At 33.1% G+C, this 25,473-nt stretch overlaps 2 pseudogenes; both read right to left on the reverse strand.

Moving 5' to 3' along the window:
- Window positions 1-4,715: 4,715 nt before the first annotated feature.
- Window positions 4,716-4,834, reverse strand: LOC118608030 (annotated as a pseudogene).
- A 2,642-nt stretch (window positions 4,835-7,476) lies between these two features.
- On the reverse strand, window positions 7,477-7,595 carry LOC118607926 (annotated as a pseudogene).
- Between the last annotated feature and the right edge of the window lie 17,878 nt (window positions 7,596-25,473).

Genomic DNA, 25,473 nt, shown 5'->3' on the forward strand with positions numbered 1-25,473 from the left:
ATTTACCTGTTTTCTGACATTGTGGAAAGTTGTAAACGCCAGGTTAGTGAACTCAAAGAAAATGACCAACGATAAATACAAACTAGAGGACCTGGACTCCTAGGAGTAATTTCACAAAAGGTAAACCAAGAATGAGCTGAAACTTGCAAAAAATTATAAAGAATAACACACAGTGTTTTTGAATCATTTTCAAAGTAAAACTCACAATAATAAAAATCGTAGTTTAATTTATCAGGAGTGCATGGGGCAATGTCGAGATAACAAAAAAAGTGAAATGTCTCAGCTTCTATTTTGTTTCATGTTTTTTGGGTCAGATTTAAAGAGCATTAGACTGGAGAGGATAGAACAAATATCGTCATGAAAATGCTGAACCTTGAAAAAGTTGGAAGGAGAAAGAGAATATCTTACTCAGAATGAGTTGTGTTACAAGACTGAAGATGGGGTCTTGACAAAGAATTCTGTAAAAGTCAACTTTAACACTAGGATATGGTACAGGAAAATGATTTGAAAGATTATCTTAAAGAAGCACAAGTAGGGAAGGGTAAGGTAAGGAAGAGAGAAAGGCCATCAAAGGCATATTAATGAGTGCCCTACACCATGCTTACACTCATATCAAATCTGTTGGAGTATCTGGGTTTGGGATCAAACATCAGTAGCTTTTGAAGTTCCATAGGTAATTCTAATATATATCCAAGTTTGAGCCAGTGTTCCAGTTCTTACTATTTAAAGTGTGTTCCTTAGAGCAGGAGTAGCCACAGTAGAAGATAGGAAATACAGAGAATGCAGAATTTTGATTCCTGCCCCAGACCAGCACAATCAGAATCTTAACTTTAACAGAATCCCCCAGTTATTCATATGAACATTCAAGTTTGAGAAGCACTCAAAACTGCACACTGGAATCACTTGCAGAGCTTTAAAAGTACTAACACCCAGGACAAAAGGTACCAACTTCAGAAATACTAATTTCTGGGATTGGGGTTTTTATAGTCTCCCCAGCTGATTCAATTATGCAACAAGGTTCAATAATCGCTACTGTAATCATATCAGTTGGAGTTATATTTTAAAGATGTTTATAGATTTCTCTTATAGTATCTCAATAATTTCCTATTATAATTATTATGTTGATCTCACAGATTATACTTTTATTCTTTATTTTCTTGATCATCTCTGAATGTTGTTCCTTTCTATTTTATTTATTCTCCTGTGCTTTTTCATCTACTTTTTTCTTATTCAACTGCTTCTTCTTCATTTGATGCTTCTACCTGAGACAATATTTACAATTAATTCAGTTTTCCATTTTAGGTGCTGCTTAGAATCATGTGGGAAGCTTTAAAAAATACTGATGTCCAGATGATACCCTAGAGATTCTAATTTAATGATTTGTGGTAAGCTCAGCTATGTTTATTTACTTACTTTTATTTCGAAGTTCTGCCAGAAATTTCAATGTGCACCTAGACTTGAGACCCTCTGAGAGCTTATTTATCTTATCTAGAACTTTGAAAGACAAGCTATGAAGAACAAAAGATCATGGAACACCTGTTAAATGTCTTTCTTTCTAAGCCCCTTTATAGTTCAATCCATGCATTGCCATTTTATTATTTAGCATTGTAACCTTCCATTGTGGTAGTGTTCAATATGTAATTGGCAAAAAACTGTTCTCAAAATTGGTGAAAAAAATTCTCAAAAAATATCTATTACTTATTTCTCACAACACCCATTAGATATTTTTCCATGTTACAGATGAGGTTATGTGGCTGAGTGAGGATCACTAAGAATTTATGGTTATTAGAATAAGATGGATCAAATTATCATTAGTAATGTTTTTCCTAGTCCAGAAACAGAAATGATAACATTTACCCCACAGTGGTCCCAGGGCACCATCATGTGTGCCCCACTAAAACATATTTAACCCAAAGATTATCAAGTGCTAGAACAATGCTAAATTTGAGTGCCATTGAATATTTTGGATTTTCATGAAAATGCATCCATCTACAGACAGAAGGTAGATTCCTTTTGTGTGTGTGTGAAAAGTTTCACTTTTTTTTCAATTTCCAAATAAAAAGTGGTTTCTATTTTCTAGTATTCTCAGAAATTTCACCACCGTGTATTAAATGGGCATTTTAGCTACTTAAGTGGTGGTTATGAAATTAATTATCTATAGGTCATAGTTATTTGACATATAGGAAATGCTCAGTATGGTAATCATAATATCAGTATTGATTATTTTATAAATGGCATCTAATAAGGGGTGACACTATATTTACTATTAATGATATTAATCAACAGGGTATTCATATATGCTTCCAGACAGTCTAAATTTATTCATGTGATGAAGTAAGTCTAGAATTTCCCAGAGTGAGAACTGTGAAAACCTAGTCCCACAGATTATTAACTAGCTTTAGTTTACATAGGTTCTGTGCTGACATGTGTTTGGGAAACACTAAGTTAAACAACATTTAATAGATTTCTCTAGGAGGGATTATCCAGAGCCTTTAGTGTGCTTTTATTAAACAGGGATCACCTAGAGGGTTATAATATAGGACACAGAATTTCACAAACCCAACTGAGCATTTTGAACACCTTTTTATATTATGGAGTTTGTACTCCCTGGAGCACATTTTGGATACGTCCAGTTAAACCATTAATTTGTACTGCATCAAATTACTTTCTTTAAAAACTGACTTTTCTTAAATGCATTTTAAAGTTACATGTTCAGATCCTCTCATACTTAATGTTAAGATTCCAATGTTATATATCTTCCACCTTTGCTGTAAAATGTTACTGTAGTCAACGAGCACTTTATTATACAATGTTTTGTAGATGAATTTCCATTGAGAATTTTTAAGACTTTAGTTCCAGGAATACTTATAATTTTCCTGAATAAGTGGTATCCTTTCCCATGCTAATTATGAGAGCTATATCGCAATGTCATGCTTGGCCTTCTTTGTCCGAAAGCCAAAAGTCAAATTTTATGCACATTCACAGCAAATCTAAAAATCTCACATTTTTAGGATACTTCAATTATTGCTTTCCTTGGACCAAATATTCAGTCTATTCTGTAGTCTAATCATATATGAGTTTTGCTTGAAGCCTCCTCAAACCACTTCAGAGAGATGTGTCATATAAATAAACTTTATAAATGGAATTCACTGTGTCTTATCCATTTTTCATACTTCTTCTAGGATATCTGTAATTATGCTGAAGCTTCAGTCTCTCTGTGGTTTTCATTCTTAGTCTCAGTAGGTGCCATTTTTTTCTCTTCAGGAAACTTTGCCATTTGAGTAGGAAAATGCCTCCTTTCCAGGCAAAGAAAAAAATCTCTTTCTTATCCATTTTTGTATGAAAGAAATTTCCAGTGGCAGAAAGTCTACATCAAAATCATTAGAAATCAAATTGTGATTACAAGCTTCTACCTTTAGTACTTTACTGAACATCTATAGAAGTTACATGATCTTTTTTTTTTCAGGTTAACTGTAGTTTCTACCTATGATCTACTGAGATTTGCTGTTGAATGCCTGCCCCTTGCCATGTTTTGAAGAACTGGATTGGTCATCTCCTCTTTCCCCTGCTCTGTCCTGCATTACCAGGTATTGCCACTGAGGAATACATTTCCCGTGTTCCCTTGCCCAACTTATTCCTGTTAGATTCGACCAAGAGGTACTGGCAAGAGATTGGAAGAAGGAAGGAAGAAAAAAGTCACAGGATCCCCAACCTCTTCTCTCTGATTAAGCAGTGTCTCCATGAAGTCGCTTCCTCTGCAACATGTTTCCTTGTGATTCCAGTTTTTAAAGAAAGGCTCTTCATTCATGGTCTTCCATTTATACTTGTCAGCCCAGCTATGTTTGTTTAACATCGCTTCTTACCCTTATCTCTTTATTTTAAAAAAAAAAAACTTTTCCAGCTTTCTTGAGATATAAACAACATATAACGTATAAGTTTGAGGTATACAACGTGATGATTTGATATATGAATATATTGCAAAATAATTACTAAGATTAGTTAACACATCTATCACATCACATAGTTATCCTTTTTTTTCTGTTGAGAACGTTTAAGATTTACACTTTTAGCAACTTTCAAGTACACAATATGATATTGTTAACTATAATCACCATGCTATAAATTTGATTCCCAAAACTTATTAACCTTGTAACTGAAAATTTTCACCCATGCCCCACCTCTTCCTTTCTAGCAAAGATCTTTTTGGTGTCTCTTTCTATGAGTATGTTTTTATTTTGTTTTGTTTTTAGATTCTACATATAAGTGAAAGTATACAGTATTTGTCTTTCTCTGCCTACCTTATTTCACTCAGCACAAAACCCTCTAGACCCATTTGTGTTGTCACAAATGGCAAGATTTCATTCTTTTTATTGCTGCATAATATCCCATTATATGTATATACCACATCTTGTTTAACCATCCATCTATCGATAACCATTCTAATAGGCGTGAGGTAATATCTCATTGTAGTTTTGATCTTCATTTCCCTGATGATTAGGAATGATGTAGAACATTTTTTCATGTACTCGTTGCCCATTTATGTATCTTCTTTGAAAAATATGTTTATTCATATCTTTTGCCCATTTTTAAATTGGATTATTTTTTTCTATCGCATTGTATCATTTTCTTAAGGCAAGGCAACCTTTGGTTGACCTCACAGATTGTTAAGAACTTGTCAGCTTACAATTCCTTATTTTTTTATTTTTCATTTTTTACACCAACAGCACCTGGTGTTCCTAGGTGGTCTCCCTTCCAAGCACTAACCAGGCTCAATCCTGCTTAGTTTCCAAGGTCAGACAGGATCGGGCTTGTTCAGGGTGGCATGACTGTAGACTTATAAATTTCTTATATAGTTTGAATATTAACCCATTATCAGATATGCAGTTTGCAAATATTTTCCCTCATTCTGTAGGGTTTTATCGTTGTTGTTGTTGTTGTTGTTGTTGATTGTTTCCTTTGCTGGGCAGAAGCTATTTAGTTTGATGTAGTCCCGCTTGTTGATTTTTGCTTTTGTTGCTTGTGCTTTTGGTATCATACTAAAAAAAAAAAAATATTTGCAAGATCAATGTCAAGGAATATTGCTTTCCTTATGTTTTCTTCTGGGAGTTGTATGGTTTGGGGTCTTACATTTATGTCTTAAATTCATTTTAAGTTAATTTTTGTGAGTGTTTACCCACTTTGTCCCTCCATCCTGAGAAGAAGTAAGAGCTTCCCGATATTGAAATCTCTAAGCTACTTCATTTTTTTTATTTGTATTTTCATCTCTTCCAACATATTTAAATATTTGCTATTGAACTATCTGTTGAGGACTTTCTTTTCCTTCCTGAAATATGACCGATATGAGGATTTAAATGTTATTTTAACTCTTCCTAGTTTTACTTAACTCTTGAAAATTTTAATATATTTAGATTTGGGGGGGAATTAAAATATTTATATTTTAAAATGTTCCCCCAAAATAGTAACACGTCTATATTCACCTATCTAGCTTTCTACTTATCTACCCATCTACAAACATTAACACATTCATAAATTTATACTTTAGTTGCACCAGTATTTGCACACACAAGATATACATTTACTGACAAATTGTGACAACTCTATTTGCAGATATGAAAGTTTTGGTATGATTTTATATTTAAACTAAAAGTATGGAAGGAACATATCTCAACACAAATTCCACATCAGAATGTTAGGTATGTCTCTTGCATTGCACTGGCTTCCAGAATTAATAGGAAAAAAATGCAAACATTGCATGCAGTAATAGCTAAGCATGGCTGTTAACAGACTGGCATTATGGTTAAGAATCATCAATGAAATATGCAAGATATAATGTCCACTGCTGATGTGTAAGTAATTTTGTTCCATTGCTGCTGGGAATTAGCTTTATTTCCCATGCTACATACATATTTTCCATTTCATTTGGATAAACACTTAAGTATGCAACAGTCTCACCACCAGTTATAATTTTCATTTGTCTTATACAAGAATGAACATCACTGCATGGTTTGGATAGCTAGTTTGTCTTGAAAGGTTTTATTCCTCTTTCATTCTGAACTAACATGTTCGTGATAGAATAGGGCAGATCAGGTAGAACATAGTTTTAAATTTTAGTTTCACTGAAGGAATGAAAATGGGTACTCCAAGTAGTTAGAAAGTATCATTGATTTTCTCAGCACAATGATCAGTACAAAATCTATTCTGCAGCTTCTTTTTCATCAAAAAGGACTTAAAGTGGGCTTAGAAAAAATTAAAGTATTAAGAGTAACTTCCACAGAGAGAAAAGCATTGGAATATAGGTTTCCACAATGTTATTAAATGTACTTAGGCCATATAAGCAATGGGACCCACATTAGCAAGAGAATCTTTTTGTATTTAATTTTAATTTTGAGTTTCGATCAGTGGCTTTGTTTTTATTTCTTTTTCAAAATATTAGAGTTAGTAAAGAAGGTTATAAATAACAATGTTAATACTTGGAATAGTAGAGATAAGAGCGAGAAGTGAGGTGGATGGCTTCTAAAGTCTACTCAAAGCAAATTGATTAGGTTTCATTAACTTATTTATTAGTAAGGAAATGAGTCACCCTCTCTCACCTGTCCCTACAACTTTACAGTCTACTTTGAGGAAGAAATTCTCAAAATAATTTTTTAGAGTATAAATAAACAAAACATACTACGACACTGACATAGTTCCACTTTTGTAAAATTCTATTTCTGAAAATGGATATATTATTATGAAGTACAGTTTTCCTTGATTTCTGTGCATATCACGGAGGAATGTAGATTATTTCAAGCACTATGAAACACTGAAGTCTATTAAACTAGAATATGCCTAGTAGTCCCAGACTTGTATACTCACAACTTCTAATTAAAACACTAACAAGAATATAGAACAAGAGAATGGAATTAGGTGGTTAATAACAGAATCAAGAAGAAATATTCACTAACATCAAGGACTGTGAAGCAAATATATTGGTGTTTAAAGAAGATAGTAGGGACCTACGCTGGCCTCTCGCTCCCCATTTTTCTGTTTTGTTTGGTTTGGTTTTTGGCTTCAATAAAAAATCAGAATATAGTGAAGTTATTTATCTAACAAAAGCTATTACTTGAGGCATTAGGGGGTGGATCATTACTCCCCCCATATTTACCACACACGTAAGTAGTTCAGGAAGCCAAATCATAGACACAGACTGGTGAACCAACCACATTCTGGAAAGCGTAGTTTTTCACAAATGAAGTGCTAATGCAGGGGAATGATTTGGAAGAGTTCTGGTAGCAGGAGTATTCTCCATGAATCTAGAGTGCCAGGAAGTGGAAAGAATCACACTTTAAAACTTTATTCCCCATTCTCAACAAATGGTTGCTGAGTATTTTTATTATTATTATTATTTTAATTTTTTAAGTGAGGCAGCCCTTGGTTGACCTCACAGATTGCAAGGACCTTGTCAGTTTACAATCCCTTATTTTTGTTTATTTTTTATGCCTACAACACCTGTTCTTCCTAGGTGGTCTCCCATCCAAGCACTAACCAGGCCCAACTCTGCTTAGCTTCCAAGATCAGATAGGATCTGGCTTGTTCAGGGTAGCATGGTCACAGATTGTTACTGGGTATTTTTAATTGAAAGAACTTGTTGGGTATGTTTAATTGAAATATTAATTTGTCTTTAAATTTTTATATGAAATAGAGATGCTTTCAACTACTGAATTCACAATAAAAGGTTAAAAAAATGAAGCAAAAGTCCTATAGAAATGAAAACTTTCTCTGCAGTCTTAAAGAAATAATATATCTCTGTGCTACAGTTTTGTTTTGTTTTGTTTTGTTTGTATTTTTAGTAAAAGACAAGGGAAAAGATTTGAAGACATCTGCTAGGTGTTCTTTAAAATTTTCAAGGGCGCCTCACTGCTAAAACACTAAAACAAGAAATCATTAAGCCATAACAGAATGAGTTGGAGCCATAGGACTTATATATAAGAAGAAAAACTACATTACAATAAACTTAAATTTCATTCTCTTTCCTAAAGTTTCTCTATCTTGCAAAAAAAAAATTAGTTTTTCCTTCACGTAACTGTTTTTCCCCATTTCCTTTATATTCAATGTCACCTTTTTGAAATTCTATGTAGCCCTTGATATAAATTTTGCTGTTGGATGCAGACATCCTGAAGACATCTTTTTCTGTGGATCGATTGATAAAATAAACTCCTTCCTAAGAAAATTTGAGTAGCATTTGTATTAAAGTTTTTTGAAAACTCCGGATATTAAATAGAATACACTTCTCTGTCACATAACAGAAAATTTTAAGGTTAATTTGGATCATGAATCTTTAATAAGACTTGCCAAATTTATTTAACTACAGAATTTATTTTTCTTTTTTCTGAGGACAATATATACTACATAACACTACCTCATACTCTAAAACATGCAAGCTTGTTGTCTAGTTCTGTTTCTCTTTACACTTGCTTTTCTAAACCTTTCTTAAGAATAAGCCAGTCTCACTTATAATCTATGAGTACCCACATTATTGTATTCTGAAACTATATCATTGTTGAAGATATGGTGAAGAAGAAATAAATGAACCAAAATGTCAATTTGGCAAGCATTTGTTTTAATGACCTTCTTGCTTTGCTGGTTTTTAGTTAGCATAGTGCAGGGTTTCAGTTGCACAGGTATAAGGTAATATAATCTACTACTTTGTACCTTAAAAAGGAAACATACTTCTAAACATAATCATGGATATCCATGTTAAAACATTAGTTGCCATTATACTGAAAACCAGAAAAGATGGCAAAGATGAATTTCATTACTAATTTTGGAAAATGTTCATGAGAAGATTTGGTCCAAAGCAATAATATTTAAATACTAATGAGCAAAGTGAAAAATGTATTAAAAACAACATAATTTTCATTTTTGATACATAATTTGCCTTGTAATTTTAAAGTAATCCCCCGAAATAACCGATGAGAATGTTATCAATTAAATAGGCATACGGCAAATAGAAGATACTAGAAGTGATATGGATTTTCAATAATTATAAACTATTTCTTAAATGTTTTCATTTACAATAAAAACAAATCAGGATTATACATGAATGAATTAATAATATGAAATAAATTTAAAGATAAAAATGTTTAAAATCTTTATTAGTATCAATGAAAATGATATAATACTTAGAAAGAAATACCATTAATGAATATGATTATATATACATATACGGATATATTTTGTATAAATTATATGCATAACTTTTTAATTAATTACAATTGCAAAATAAACTTCAATGGAGTATTATTATCAATTTGAAATTTAGCTGCATGATTCTGAAGCTCAGCTTTATGGGAATAAATGGATAAAAATAACATTTTGCAAATGAAAAGTCATGTTTCCCTTTCTGGTATTAAACTGTATGATTAACTATAATATTTGAATACGTGATTCTGTCATAAAAATCAACAAACTGATTAGAAAAGTGAATAGCTCTAAAAACATTAAGATATGATAAAAATAGAATAAGAAGTAATGAAGAAGAAATGGATTAGACAATTGTCCTAGGTTGGTTTCTCCTGAAATAAGTGCTGGAATAGTACTTCAGCGAAAGATGTTATTACAAATCAATATCTGTCAACGGAAGTGGGAGGAAACAGCATAGGGACATAGGGAGAAGTTTAACCACAGTAGAGGCCTGACACGTCCTCAGCCATCCCAGCAGGTAGCTCTGGAGCAAAGACTGAATACAGTTTCCTGAGGTAGGCAAAGATGTTCAGAAATGACCTCTATACCAGACGTGGGCTGCCCAGGCAAACGTGGGAAATGGGTAAAGGCAGCTTTCGGCAACAAACACAGATCCTGTGCAGCTGACAGTGGGGGGTTATTTACTGACTCCACTCCCAGCAGATGGGCAAAAAAAAAAAAATACTTCCTTTAAGGGTGGTCTTGGCAGTGTCTCTATCTATTGTAATTGAAAAATGACTAAAAACCCAATTAATAACATTAGGATCTTTCATATCATTCCCCCAAACAGAGGCTAAATTTATAATGTTTAATATAAAATGAAATTCTTAATTAGAAAAGAATGTTGTTGACTCTTTTGATTCTCAACTGAAACATTTTACCCAGATTTTAAGAAGAGCCAGCTAGCAATATCTATAATAATGAAAAAAACCACAAGGATGAATAGATAAATATATATCTGAGGATATCTTCTATTTCCATGGTCAGCAATATGGAAATCTCTAAAATAAAACATTCAGAAACTTCACATTTCTGAAGGAACTGAAAACTTGTGAAAGTATTAAGAAAAAACTACAATGGCTTCACTGTATGATTTTGCAGATTTTTTTTAATTTCAAAAAAAAAAAAGAAATCATCCTAGTATTTATGGGAATTCCAGCTGAAAGCAGTAAATAGATTCAGGATTTTCAGAGACTCCTCAGTAAGTAGATCAAAGAAGTAATTAGAGACCAAGGCTAAGATCATTCACACCCTTATATTCCTAAATGCCATGTATGGATACTAAAGTCCAGTGACAGTGAAGAAGGTTGATAGGGGGAAAAAATGAATTTATTTGAAAGATGGTGTTGGAGGAGAGCTATATGAATACCCTGGACCACCAGAAAGACTAACAAGTGGGGCCTTGAGCAAATTAAGCCTGAAACATCTTTGGAGGCAAAAAAAAAATGACTAAACTGAAGCTGTTTTACTTCAGGCACATCATGAGAAGACAGAGTTCTTTGGAAAAGATGGTGATGCTGGGGAAAATAGAAGGCAACAGAAAAAGAAGAAGACCAAATAGCAGATGGATTGATTCCATAAAAGAAGCCATAGGCATGAGTCTACAAGAACTGAGCAGGGCTGTTGAGGATAGGACACTGTGTACATCACTCATTTGTATGGTCGCTAGGAGTCACGGCTTACTTAACAGCACATAGCACACACACAAATGTCTTTCCACTCTCACAAGGAAATGGAAAAAAGCTGGTCCTTCTTGGCTTGAGATCAGAGTACCAGTGAGTGAGGGGCTAGACAACTTTCCACAGAAATTAAAATTACAAGCCTACTCACAAGAGTTTGGAATTTAATTTTTTTACTATGTAAATGATTCAAGAACTCCCAGTTCAAAGAGAGGACTGGGGTGGGGAGGGGGAGAGACCATTCTAGGTTGTGATACTGTTGAGACACCTGTAGGAAACAAACACAAATCTTTTCAGAGCAACCTCCTCTCACCCCAAGTATTTAAAATTAACAAGCAAGTGTTAAATTTTTCAACATGGCAAAAATTCAAGAACACAATATTGCATGAAAAACAGAAGTTGTAGGAAATTACATAAATAAATAATTTACTTACAGATTGAAAAAAAAGCAAATCAGTTGCTTGGGGATAAATATCTATTTAATTGTAGCAAAAATATATGCCTAGAATTTTGTATCACTAATTCCAGATGGTGATTTATTTTCAGAAGGGAAAGAGGGAGAGAAAATGAGTTTGGAGAGGAATATTCAGGAGTTTCAAGTCGACCATGCTTTATTCCTTTTTAAAAATCTGGAGCAAATACAATAAAATGTACTCAGGTTTAGAACTTATTCCTTTCACTGTTCTGAGTACTTGGTGGAAAATATAGCTTTCAATGACAGAAAAATTCTTGTGCTATTTCCTTCAAAATTGTCTCTGCTTCCCTTTTCTGGAGCTTCAATTAAATGGATAGAGAGAATTGATATGTTAATAATAAAAAGTTCTTAGAATGGTGCCTGCACATTTTAAGTGCTATATTTGTGTTAGTTATAATTTTTATGACTTCTTTTATTTTTCAATTTCATTAACTATTTATTCTGTCTTTTAGTGTTTTCTTCATCTTCCAGCTCTTACACTGAAATGATTGCTCCAAATAAATTGTAGTTATACATACGGATTTTACTGTTTTATAACTCAGAAGCTTACAATTTTAATGCTGTTATTTAAATATCTCACTCTTTCCTTTGTGGTATTTCATATTGTTTTTATGCTTACTAAGCCTTCTCCACCAAAAATGTAATAATCACCTTTATTCTTTTTTAGTTATTCAAATAATACCCACACCTGCATACCTTTAATGCCATACCTTTCCATCCCATTCTTGAATTCTTCATTTGAATCCTGTTTTGGCTAATTAGGATATATCTTTAAGTAATGATGACAGAAAAGATACAAAGTGGTGATTTTTTCTCTAAATGATCACATGTCTGAGAACGTGTCTTTCTTATTTGTAGGAGGACCTAAATAATCATAGAATTTTGGATCATAATAATTGCCCTCGAGTCTGTAAGTGTGTCTCCATTATCATCATGCATGTATCCGTTAGTAGATATCTGCTGAATATATGAGTAATTAAAATAGCAGATAGAAATGTTCACGAAGTGAAGAAAAATAAAGCTTTCCAGTTGAAAGTACTTCACAAGTTCCAAGTTGAGAGAAAATCTTATAAACTTTCAGATAGTGAATAGGTTACTTACAAAGATATATCAAGAAAATATATATATACAAATTCAGTGTCAGACAGAGTAAAATTAAAAGCCAAATTCATCAAATATGACAAGAAAAGATGGTTTGGCATTATAAAAAAGATGTGTTAATTACATATAATAGTAATAGATTTTATGTGACAAAGGACACAACAGTGAAATACAGAAGAAAAAAATCTTCCAGAAATAGAAAGATAATTTGACAAATCTTCATTTGTTTGTGGCCTTTATTATGCTCTTTATAAAAATGATCTATCAAGTATACAAAATGTAAATGAAGACATAAAAACTATGAATGAAATAAGCAAAGTCAACCAAAGATTTATTCATTCAATAAAAATATATTGAGTTGCCTACTCTGAGGAATGAGGGGAAAAAATCAGCAACTAAAATTGACAAGGTTGGTGCTCTCAAGAAGCTTACATTCAAAGTGGGGAAACAAAAAATAAAGAAGCAAAAAGAAACACCTTAAATTTTTCTATAAGATCCATGATAAAAGTGTTAACCATGATACAATGGAAAATAACAATCCTTAGACATAAATTGAATAGAAAGCTGGTCTTGGCAAAGCAAGAAGTCAGGGGGAGAATGATAGCCGTTAGTTCTCAGTACCTCCAGTGATCACTTCAGCACAGAGAGCTGCCTCCTCTAATGCACTCCCTTCACAAGGCGACCCCACTTCCTATGATAGATCATTATAGGGGTTTGAAGGTCCAGCCATTTTGGCTCAATGCCAGACAACTGCGATAGGTGGGTATAGTCTCTTGAGCATCCCATGGGATTGGCTGAGCTGTCACGCTTGTATCAGAGCTCTGTTTCTCCCTCTTCACTCAATCCTGCTTTTTCTTGCTCCTTTATACAAGTGATAATCTCAGGGACATTCCGTAATAAACATACTGCACATTAAACTTTGTCTCAGAGTCTGCATTCAAGAGAGCACAACTTGTGAAGTAGGCAGGAAACAGCACGTACAGACCTTACTAGGTCATTGTAACAAGTTAGCTTTTATTCAAAGGAGACTTTTAATTCAAAGTGGAATTCAAAGGAGATTTTTAAGCATACTTTTTACATGTCCATGAAATATTTACCAATGTCGATCATATATGTGGCCATTAAAGAATGCTGTGATCAGTTCTAAATATTCTACTTAATACATATCACATTCTTTTAATAAAATAATCTGTGGGTACCTGAGCGAATGGTGAACTGCTGGTAGAATAGAGCCGAGGACCTCATGGTGCCTAATGATCTCCACTGCCTCCACAATATTTTTTGACACGTTCTCTTATTTTATTCAGATATCAGTTTTTACACATGGTCTAAGAACACTTAAATATAAACCAAATATAATCAAATGTTAGAGACTGCTTTTCAAACATTATAGCCAATGATACCATATTTGCCTATAATCTCACCAACATAAAACCATATCCACACCTCAGTGGCTACCAAACCACTCAGCACAGCTTCCTTAACTATGAACTGTTTGAAGCTACTAGTTTTGAGCACTATTTTTTACATCTCTGAATAGCTTCCACAACATTTTTTAACTTCTTAAACTTTTCACATTAATGAAATCATTTTTGACCTACAAGATGTAGATCACTGAGCACTAGTTTCATGAAGTTTTTTGATCCTTATTTAGGTATTTATTCAAGAGAATTTGTTTAGTACCTTTTAATGTTTCAGACAATGTGCCAGAGGCTGGGGTTCAAGTGATAAAATCAACTATCTTGATCTGATTGTCTAGGAAGGTGAATGAAAAATAAATATTATCAAAAATTTTCTCTCTGTTCCTGGCTTCCTCTTTACCGCTCCCTTCATTCCTCTCTTTTCTTCTTTTGCTGCTATGTATATCAGAAATCACATTCAATCAATTAAACAAATATTTATTGACTGAATCTTAAGTGTTAATAAACAATGATTTATATGTTGAGAATATAACACTGGTCTTGTACCTTTAGAAAGAGGCATTTACTCTAAAAATTCCATGAAAATTCCAGGTCTTACATGTGACCTGTAGAATCTTTTCATAGGTCTAGTGGGTTTCCTATTGCTGTTTCTAGAGGAAACTGAGTTATGTTGATTTTTCTCTTGTTCTGACTACTTCTCTGGGAGGAAATACTCTATTCCTGGTTTGTTACAGCCACCTGCCCCCAGAAAAACACCTAAAACACACTCCTTTGTGCTGGCTTGCTGAGAACGTGTATGCGGGTCTCTGTGTGTGTGTGTGTGTGTGTATTTATCAGTTTATACTGAACCTATAGCCCTCTGAAAAATGAGATATTAATAAGTTTCTGTTAAGTTCTCCTCCAGTAATCCTCAAACATTGAAATCAGAAATAAAATGTTAACATAAACATTAGGATCTAAATAAAAAGAAAGCAAACCCAACAAACTTCACTAACGTGATTCAAAATGTAAATCCTAGCCATGTTCAAATGTCTATTCAGTTCTTTCCTTCTTTAGGAAGTCTTTAATGATTCCATAAATAGGCTAAAATCTCCTTTGAATCCTTATAGCTTTTTATGAATTAAACAGATATTTCCACAAACTTTGAAACTTTGATGCTATTGATAATTAAAGTGAGGTACCATCCTACACATGATATAGACAATAGATTTTAGATAAATAAAATATGAATTTTAGTCCTAGGTGCCATAAGATGGCTAGCATTTGCAGCCACAAATTTACATAGGCATAGACTAGTTTTCTTGGGAAAAATGAATGAAGTCCATGGTTGCCAAACTTTTTTACACAATGGAATCACCCAGATATCAAAAGAACACCGTTGCCTGGCTCCCGCCTTCAAGCATTCTGATTTAACTTATCTGGGGTATGACTGTGGCACACCCCACTACAACCATTGGATTAGGGTCATGACCCTCATTCCACCAATTGGAAGTAAAGATATTGGATAAGTTGAGGTGATACCCTTCAAAACCTGGTTATGAAAATAAGTAGTGGTAACTCTTAAGAAGAGAAGAGATTTACCACAAGATAGTGGACTGGTTATCTGAGATATTTGGTGTGGAGGCCAACTGGAGAAATCTTCCTGTAACCTTCTCCTATCCAGATATCTTTGTTCCTCATGTGAAATCTATAAAAAATGCCTTAAAACCTTTTGAAGATTCAAAACGATACTAAAAATAAAGACTACATCAATTGGAGTCCTGTCAGTTTTGTTATGGGGTCTTGATGATTGGACATAACTAAGCATGTTCTATTAAAACTTGTCAAATCACTTCCATTGTGCATAATGGGCAGAGATACACCCTAGTGACAAATGGTAGACAAGAATGGGATAAGGAAATTTGTGGTGTGACCAGCTTTGTCAGAATGTCATCTTCTTGTTATGTCCAGGGCTCCAACACTATGATCAGAAATTGTAGCTGTCCAAGATTGGCATTTATGCAGGAGCACAGACAACCGGAACCCACAGGAGGAATCTTTGGGTGGTCAGTCACTGTAGAATGCAGCCTCATCCTGTGGCATATTTCAGGCAGGTACAAGCAGGTACCTGAAAGAGTGGGTATGCATAAGCAAACTTAGGGATCCTTTGAAATATTTGAAAAGGAAACCCTTGTATAAGGGATGAATTTCTTGCTAAATTGGCATGCCAGAACTTGGTCAAATTAATTTGACTATTTGATACTAATGTGACTGTATTCAACAGTTACATTTGTTGAGTAATAGACCTGTATTTTGTACTTATCATTCTGTGCTATGACTCTGTCTTATTCATGTACCATCTCGCTACTAGTAAACCAAAACTTATAAGCATTTCAGAGTGCTGACACTAGATCTTGACAGTTTAGATTCTAATCTTGCCTCGATTTCTTTTAAAAGGTTTGACTTTATGTTTCTTACTTTTAGCATCACCTGAATCTTCAAATAAGGAGCATAATAGTATCCGACAAATAGAGATGTTGTTAGATTTAATTGAATATCATAAATAATACATTTTGTATTTATCCCGATACATAGTGAATTAACAGTTACTAAGCATCACTTATTTTATTTTTATATTCCCTGCAATGGATATACAATGTTTTATATATGATAGGTATTTAATAAGTATTTCTCTGAGAAAAACTGTTATTCTGATGTCAGCCTGAGATAGATGTATATATGATTTGCTAGGTCTAGGAAAAGAGTGTACTCTGAAAAAAGAATCTTTTAAAACACAGATTCTTTTTATTCTAAGAAGCAAAATTTTTCTAGAAATATTTGAAAGAGCATGACAGAAGAATATATATTAAATGGAGAATGCTGAGATCTATGACCAAAAAGCATACAGCAGCTTCAAAATGTTTTGAAAACTTATTACCCCATACACTTGGAACCAAGCTGACCAGGAGGCTGAGACAATATATTTATATGTACTAAACAATATAGGCATACTGATATCTCTTGCACCTTGAGTAGATTTTTTTCCTCTTAGTTTTTGATAGTTTGTGGGGAAGAGAAAATAACTTCACAGTGCCGTTTTATAGTTTTATTGCTTAGGTATTTCATGCGACTTCTTCAGGCTCGGTTTCCAATGATTCATTCATCTAAATCAGCCTTAGGCTTCAACTTATCTCCAATCCGCCCAAATCATGTTCAGCCCAATGGCATAAAGCAGTGATCTCACTTTAAATTTACTTAACCTTACACTTCAGAAGTTACAATGTGATTTTTTTTTATTCTGTTCAAGCAATCACAAATTTTAAGTTCCTTTGAGTTTATTTTTCAGTGGAAACCTTCAGAAAGCACTCAGAAAAATCCATTTTGAGTAAGAGTGACAAGCAAATAGGACACATTTCCTCAGAGTTCATGCGTTGATATCCTGGGGCTTACTCACCTTGCTGAACCTTTCATGACATTCAAATTTTTAAAATTACTCATCGCCTGGAACATGGCTTCCATTGACTTTTAGCTTATATTTTCTCTTTTAGATGTGCCTGTACATAACTCTCATGAATTTTTATCAACTCACATATCAGTTCTAATTCCTCTATTTCTTAGAAATCTCTCGATCAGAATTTAGCACTGATTAATAAGTGAGTTGAAGACTTTGCTTTAAATATGTTTATCCTTGAATGCTTAATTTCATGAAAACATAAGCACCACTAAGAAGGACATATGCAGCAAAAAATATTTCTGTACAGTGAAATATGAACTTCTATTTTTCTTTGTGTTTGGTAAGAAAAGACCATGGTTATTCAAGTGGCAAAAAAGGTCAAATAATGTGACTCAAGACAGTTTCCTAATTAATCTAACTGTAAATTCTATATGACAAAGAAACAATAAAAATTTGTCCTCCCAAACACTATGAACAAGCTTAAAAACATTTCTTTGTGAAATGAAGTATTTTAGTACAGATGGAATGTTGGTTTGGCCCATAAAAAAGACTAACTTTTTGTTAGCTGTTTTTTGTTATTTGTTCTATTTAAACATTTTTGAGAGGAATTATCTGAAATGTGGTGCTTTACCTCTATCAACACTATATAACAGTATTCTCCTATCATATTTATTCAGATTAAGCAGCTAGAAATTAGTTCATGTTCACCTATATATCCTTGCTATTAACAAGCAGAAGAATGCTTTTTTAATATCTACTGGCAGGCTTCCAGTAAAAAAAAATAATAATGTGACTTACAGCCAAAATGGAATCATAGTTAACTGTACAAATTGGTAGCTAGGAATCAAGAGATGATGATAACATTAAAAACTAGAATGGAAACTCCAGGACCATGCTTACTGTTATGGAATAAAATTACCAGGAAAAAGCAGTTGGAAGTTCAAGCAGGCATGATGATACAGACTAAATAAAAAGAAACAAGCTTTCCCACCGTAACTTTCCCATTATTTGCCATATTGTTGTCCCCTTAGGAGACTTTTCTTGAAAATTGCTACTGAAAAAAACAATGTGCTATAGCAGAAAAGCAGTGGCTCAGAAGATCTGAGTCCTAATTGCCACATTCTGGTCATGTCGTGCCTAAATTTCTTGCTTGTAAAATTATATAATTGCACCAGCACAATCTACCTTAGTAAATTGTTACACATATCAAATGACATGTAATATATACAGATTCCTTATAAATTATAAATTGCTATAAACATAAGGAATTATTCTGCATGAAGATTTTCCCAATATTGAATCTTAGTAATTTTCAGCTTTCTTAGTTCAGAGAAATAATTAAGAATAAACCAACCACACTGGGACATTACGACTTTTTTGGTAAATGCTTCCATCGTGATCCCCATCCTTTAGTTAGCTCTTCTCAAGATCCTTGTGGTCTTGGCTAACTTACTTGATTTGGCAAATGTGATGTGAGTGGACAAGACAAAAGCAGAGGCTTGAAACATTCTTTACATTTGGTCTTGCTCTCTATATCTTCTGCCATCTCTATGAAAAGAGCCTGCCCAGACAGTCTACTGGTTTCTGAAGAATTAATAGAATGTGTAGTGGACCTCAATCCAATATGAAGCCTGGAGCCAATCTCAGATGAAACCAGCCTAAATCTGCCAAATGCCAAAAAATTCACATATGTGCAAGTCAGAAATAAATCCTTGTTAGAAACCACAGAGTGAGATAACTTGTTAAGCAAAAATAGAGTGAGTATAGCTTGCTCGTGAGGTTGCCATGTTATAAAGTGAATACATAGAAAATCAAAATTAGAAACATTCGTAGGTATTTAAAAAAATCATTGAACATCTAAATTTCTACTGGCAGGAAACAAACTCAAAAAACCTTTTTTTATGTCAAGAAGGGCATATTTTTTGATGTTCTCTTTAGTGCAGACCAAGATGATAAAAGGGGAGGAATCTTGATGGAGCTAAGATCTGTGGAGAACAGTGGACTGAGAAACCACTCCCAAGTTGTATAAGGATGGCCTAATGAAGAGCAGGATTGAAAAATTCTTATAGATCAGATAAATGTTATGTGTCTCCCATTCTCCCACTTCTGGATTTGAGCACATCCTCTTTCCCTATTGCATATTAGGATTGTTGTCTTTTAGTTCATACATACATCTCTGGATCAAGTGGAGATACGTGAGGCAGGCCTTAATCTTACTTGAGATCGAGAGCCAAGCTCAATCTAGCCCAGCCTAGATCAAATGATCTCCAGATAAACTTCAGTTGCATGAGTAAGATATAAATTCTCATTGTTATCATCCAGTGAGTTTTGAGTTAGTTTGCTTTACAGCAGTGTGGGAGACCACCCCCCCCACACACACACACTGGCCTTATGTATGAAGGATATATTTCAAGACTGACAATGGCATCCTGAAACTGCAGCTAGTACTAAACCCTATATATACATTATGTTTTTTTTCCTATACATACACACCTATGATCAAGTTTAATTTATAAACTTTATAAATTAGCATAGTAAGGGATTAACAATAACTAATAATAAACTAGAATAATTATAACAATATACTGTAACAAAAGTTATGTGAATGTGGTCACTTTCTCAAAATATCTTATTGTACTGTATATACGGCAAAGATATACTGGACAAAGGGATGTTTCATGTCTTGGGCAAGACAGAATGGGATGGTGTGAGATTTCATCATGCTACTCAGAATTTAAAACTTATGGATTGTTTACTTCTGGAATTTTTCATTTAATATTTTTTGGATTGAGGTTGACTATGGCTAACTGAAACTATGGAAAGTGAAACTGTGGATAAAGGGGGACCAGTGTATTAACAAAATAACTAACTGATATAAGCGTTATTGCTAGATAAAATTTTATAAATTTCAAGGAATAGGATGGGTTTCAAATTTTTAACCTACAGGATGAATTAACAATTGTCCATGGTGGCAACATACCATCTGCTGGTGTGATACCTGTACCTCTTCTGAGTCAAAAGAGCAAGGCACGTTTCAGAAACAGGGTGTATTTTTGTATTGGGCTTTTTTAGTTCTGTCAATTTACTTTACCATTGTGACTTCTTACTCTTTCAAATGGAATAATTTGCTTTTTAGTGACAATTTTTTTATATGATACAGGACAATATTGTGAACTGTATGAAGAAACAGGCATCATAGAGCTATAATTGCAGTGCTGAAGGTTTTCTTAGAACAATTCGAAAAAGTATTAATCAAAGCTCCTACATAATAAGTAATATCAATTTCATGGGGTTAATGGGCTGAAGTAAAACAGACATTACATTTATTAAACTAGATAACATAAATTTGCTTCAGCACTCTCAGCACAAACATGATCTTAAGAATGAGAAAGTTTTTCAGAGGGCCTAAAAAATAAATTTAAGAACAACAATATTTTCCTGTAGAATGTATAATCAACATAAAGAAAATTAAGAAAAATACTTGTTGATTTCCCTAAAATCTAGCTATTTTTTGCAATTTATCTTGGCATTGACACTGTAAGTCTGATGCAAAATAATATTAGTGGCAATAGATGTTTTATTTAAATTAAGCAAAATATATAAGATAATGGACTTTTTTTGCAATTTTGATTAATAGCAAAGTTAGGAAATCTAAGTCAGATAACAAATAGAATCTAATAAGCTTTCCTGTGCAAACAATGACATTATAAAACATTTCCATTTGTCATACTTATTTACCTTTGAAATGGTAGTACAAAATAAAAGCAATTCACGAAATGTATTCTCAAAACTTTCATAATCAAATGTCTCTTTATTAATATGGGAAAAAATTGTAACCTCAGACTAATTAATTTCAGAATCTTAATCAAGTTGCAAATTTTTTATTGCTTTACAACAAAACAAACCAAAAACCTGAAAGCTTTACATTCAAGAATACCTGTCAAACATTGGCAATTGAATGTAAAATTAAATGAACCATAGAGATTTATTACTCCAATAGCTTCTTCATTTTCTGAAATTTGAAAACCCTCTACCAAAAACACACATCTGGCTAAGATACAAGTAACAGTAAAAATTAATATTAATAAATAATAACAAAGATACACGTGATCATTATGCCTGCACAGACAATTTGGAATAATACCGCTGTTTAAAATTGGGCATAAAATTGTTTAACTTGGAAAAGCATCCAAAAATTTCATTTTAAAAATTAGTAAAGAGTTTAGTTTTATTTTTTTAAATCATCAGTTTTAAAAAGAGCAATTTTCATAGAAGTTTACAATATCAATGGGTTTAAGATGTTGTATTCCTTTTGTCCAATTATTCTTGAATTATTTGAGTCCAAGCATAAATATAACCAGACTTTTTCCATCATTTAATCCCTCAGAGGCCCATCTAAAATATATTATATGGTTGGACTTAGTGAATTTTTGCTAATAATAATCTACCTGGACCCAGAAGCTGAACCCCTCTGTAGAGAGGTAATGGATTCTACCTATATGGAAGACCGGTCTCGAACCTGAAATGAGGTTTGCTTAACTAAATCACTAGCTATGGAAAAACTGAATGGAACCATGTATATATTTTCATTTACCAATAAAAAGTCCAACACATTTTATATCTTCCAATAAGAATAGCTGTTTTGTTTTTTTGTAAAAAGAAAGCCATTTTTTTTTTGGTTGCCTGCTTTCTAATATATCTAACCAAATGACCAGCTACTGAGAAAACTTGAAATATTAATGTTTGTGCCATTTTTCCTGCTCTTTCAGATATGTGAACTTTCCTCCTAGTCAGAAAAAAAAATTATATTGCTGTGAGAAAAATTAAGGTCGACATAAAGAATTTTTTATTTTTTATCTTCCATTATAAACCTAGATCAGAGAGAATAATTTTGGAACCCCAAAATTTTATTTTTAAGACAGGGGCTTGCTTAGATAAAAGGAACTTGATAATCAGTGGTATTTTAAAAACCTCGTGTTTATGCTACTTGAAAATTTGTGAGAAAGAATCAACAAAAGTTTAGACTAGTTTCATCTTTAGGAAGAGTTCAGAACAGGTTCCCTGGGCTGGGGAAGATGGAAGTACTTGATGTAGCAAGGCAAAGTAGTACTGCAGGAGCTGGTAAAGAAGGAATCAGACAGACCTGATGGAGGAGGTATGAGATAGGAGACTAGATACAGAAAGATTAGCGAACACTATTGTTTACAGCACCAGAAAACTGCACAAACGTGAGCTGGTGCTTGCCTGTGATGAACAGCCACATTCACTATTTTTATCACCACTGAGAGCCACCCATGACAGCTCTCTGTATCACTGAAAGATTTGCCAACTGGAATCAGAACTACTCATGATTGATTGACTTGCTCAGCCATATTTCCTCTGTCCATATGGACAAATCTCTTTCAGTGACATGTTATAGTTGTGAGGCTCCCAAAATAGAGAGTGGGATCCTGGATATCTAAACTAGGCCTGGTGGTAATGATTATGACTATTAGAAGGGAAACTATTTCTAAACTTCCCTCATATTTGTATGAGTCCAAAGCAGTGGTTACTTCAATTGCAGTCACTTGTTTTATGTGTTACCACACAAGTGAATGATTCATGTAGTAATTGGGCACTATAAAGGAGAAGATGAACATTCATCTGTGATAGACTAAGATTGTTTTCAGGTGGAGTTATGATTCTTGAATGATAAGAAAATTCTAGCCTTGAGCCAGAATATTGATTTGGGCAGTACTCCTAACAGAAAAAAAGAATAATATTTAAACCATTGACATACTTGACAACATAACTAGTCATTATGGATGAATTGAGGGATCGATGATGGTTTGTAGAAAGAATACTGAAAATATTGGGAATTTTTTATACAATTGAGGAGCTTGTGTCATTCTAAGTCTGTTAGGTTTTATCCTATAGGTCAAGGGATGTAACTGAGGAATTTCAAAGAGGCGAGTAAAATAATAATATCTGCATTTCAGAAAGATCACTCTGTGGCAAGTTCAAAAATGTTTAGACAGAAAGAAAATGTTTGAAATGTTATAGCCCTCGAATTCTGTTTGAATTATAAGTAGAACAGAGAGAGGTATATGAAACTTCTGGATATACTTATATGTAATTATTGAGAAAATTCTGCAATTGATATATTAAATATTTTGCAATAATTTATTTTCTATATTTTGTTTCCATTAGTTTCATTTTTCATTACAGATTTTTGTCTTTTTTGTCATCCTTTAATTCCAATGAAACATAAAACCTTAAGTTTTACATGTAGTATATACCCAGCCATATGCTGACAAGCAGGAGAGGAAGATAATATTTATTGACCACTTATTATTTAATAAGAACTCTGTGAGGTACGTTTAATTTATAACTGTCTAAATGATAATAGATGAGAAATAATTAAACAGGAACAAAGTTCAGCTATTCAAGCCAGAGATAGTTACTGGTTTTGTAGAAAATATATGGTGATGTTTGCTTTTCAGGCTGAAGGAATTGTATATTTCATTTTGGACCACAATAAGAAAATAACCCTTTCCTATCAAAGGATTTTAAAAATTCCTTCAGATGGCACAACAGGTGAGAAATGCTTTTTGTTCAGTTGAACTAGTGAATATAGCATGTGTAAATAAGACATCAAGTTCTTAAACAGAAAAAAATATTTATAGAGCCACATAGAAACAGATTAGCAATAATCACTTGTTAGCAGAGCGCTGAATAACATAGAACTAGAATATACTTGAAGAAGAGTCATCAACAGAACATGTCTGAAAAAAGGGCAAACAAGGAATTAAGACTGTATCATAAAAGAATCTCAACTTTTAGTTATATTAGGTCAAGTACTTTTAGCTGCTCCTTAATAGTAAAGGTCAATGAAACCTTGACTGTTCTACTCTTGCTGTTTATAAGTAAGGACAGATTAAGCTATTTCTCTTTAATGGAGATTTTATTAGTACCGACAGGTCCTTCGTTGTCTTGATAAATCTCTTAAACAAATTATCCGAATATTGTCCTAAATAGATAACTAGATTGGATAATCCTTTTTCAACTTTTAATCAAGATTTTGCTTTCCAGAAAGAAGCATATTAAACCATACCCCTTAGAGATTTCTTACTTAATAGAGCAGATTATTTCATACTCCATTTCACTAGCATGACCATTCTATAAAATGTGATTTTTGCCCACATTTTACAGAAAAAAAAATGAAGTTCAGAGGGTTATCATCTAAATCAAGACCATACATCCAGTAAGTGGTAGAGACAGGAAATATAAACCTGGCTAACTTTAAATCACATATCTTTTTTATACTAATTTTATTTAGATATGTATCATATCTGTGAATATCCCCCTAAACTCCTTATTGAATTGCAAGTGGTATTCATGTGGGAAAGGGATACCTAGGGGTAAAAGAGATTAATCACTTAATTTATACATTCAACAAATAATGTATTTAGTGCCCATTGTATGCCAGGTTCATTCTAAAAGATTGTCCTGCGGATCATGATCAAGTGAAGACTGGATCTTGTGTCAGAGTTGATGTTTGTCAAAAAAAAAAAAAGGAGGTAGGAACATTAAATGGATGAAATGGAGTGTTTTTTTATGTGAAAATGAAATGTGCTTGAAGAGATGTGCCAAAGTACTTTGGTTTCTTAGAAACTACAGTTTACAGATCTTGATGGTGTAAAAAAAAATGCAGCCTTTTGTACATTTCCTTTAATTAACATGTTCTCCTTGTAAAGAGAGGATGAATAAGGAGGTATTTAAAATCTGAAGTTTTGAAATGTCAATGTTTTCTAGGTCTCCGTTAGTAGTATACAGTTATGTGTTCTTAGAGTAATACTGAAAACTTCTTTGGGCCAAATTAAATACCTAACCAACCAAGAAACAATATTTCAATGCCTACCTAAAATGACATCTTGAAAGAAAGAAGCCTGATTCTGAGCTAATGAAATGACATACTTAGGGGTTGCCAAGATTCTTAATTTATATTTTAAGATTTATTTATAATAGTCATTTTGATTTTTTAAAGCTTTTACAATGAAAGTTTTCAATCATATAGGAAAACCTGAAATAATCTTATAATAAACACCCATATACCTTCCATCTAGATTCTATAATTACATCTTTTCTTTACACACTTTATCA

The sequence above is a fragment of the Rousettus aegyptiacus genome, unplaced genomic scaffold (genome assembly GCF_014176215.1).
Source record: "Rousettus aegyptiacus isolate mRouAeg1 unplaced genomic scaffold, mRouAeg1.p scaffold_m13_p_9, whole genome shotgun sequence".
In the NCBI taxonomy this organism is placed as follows: domain Eukaryota; kingdom Metazoa; phylum Chordata; class Mammalia; order Chiroptera; family Pteropodidae; genus Rousettus; species Rousettus aegyptiacus.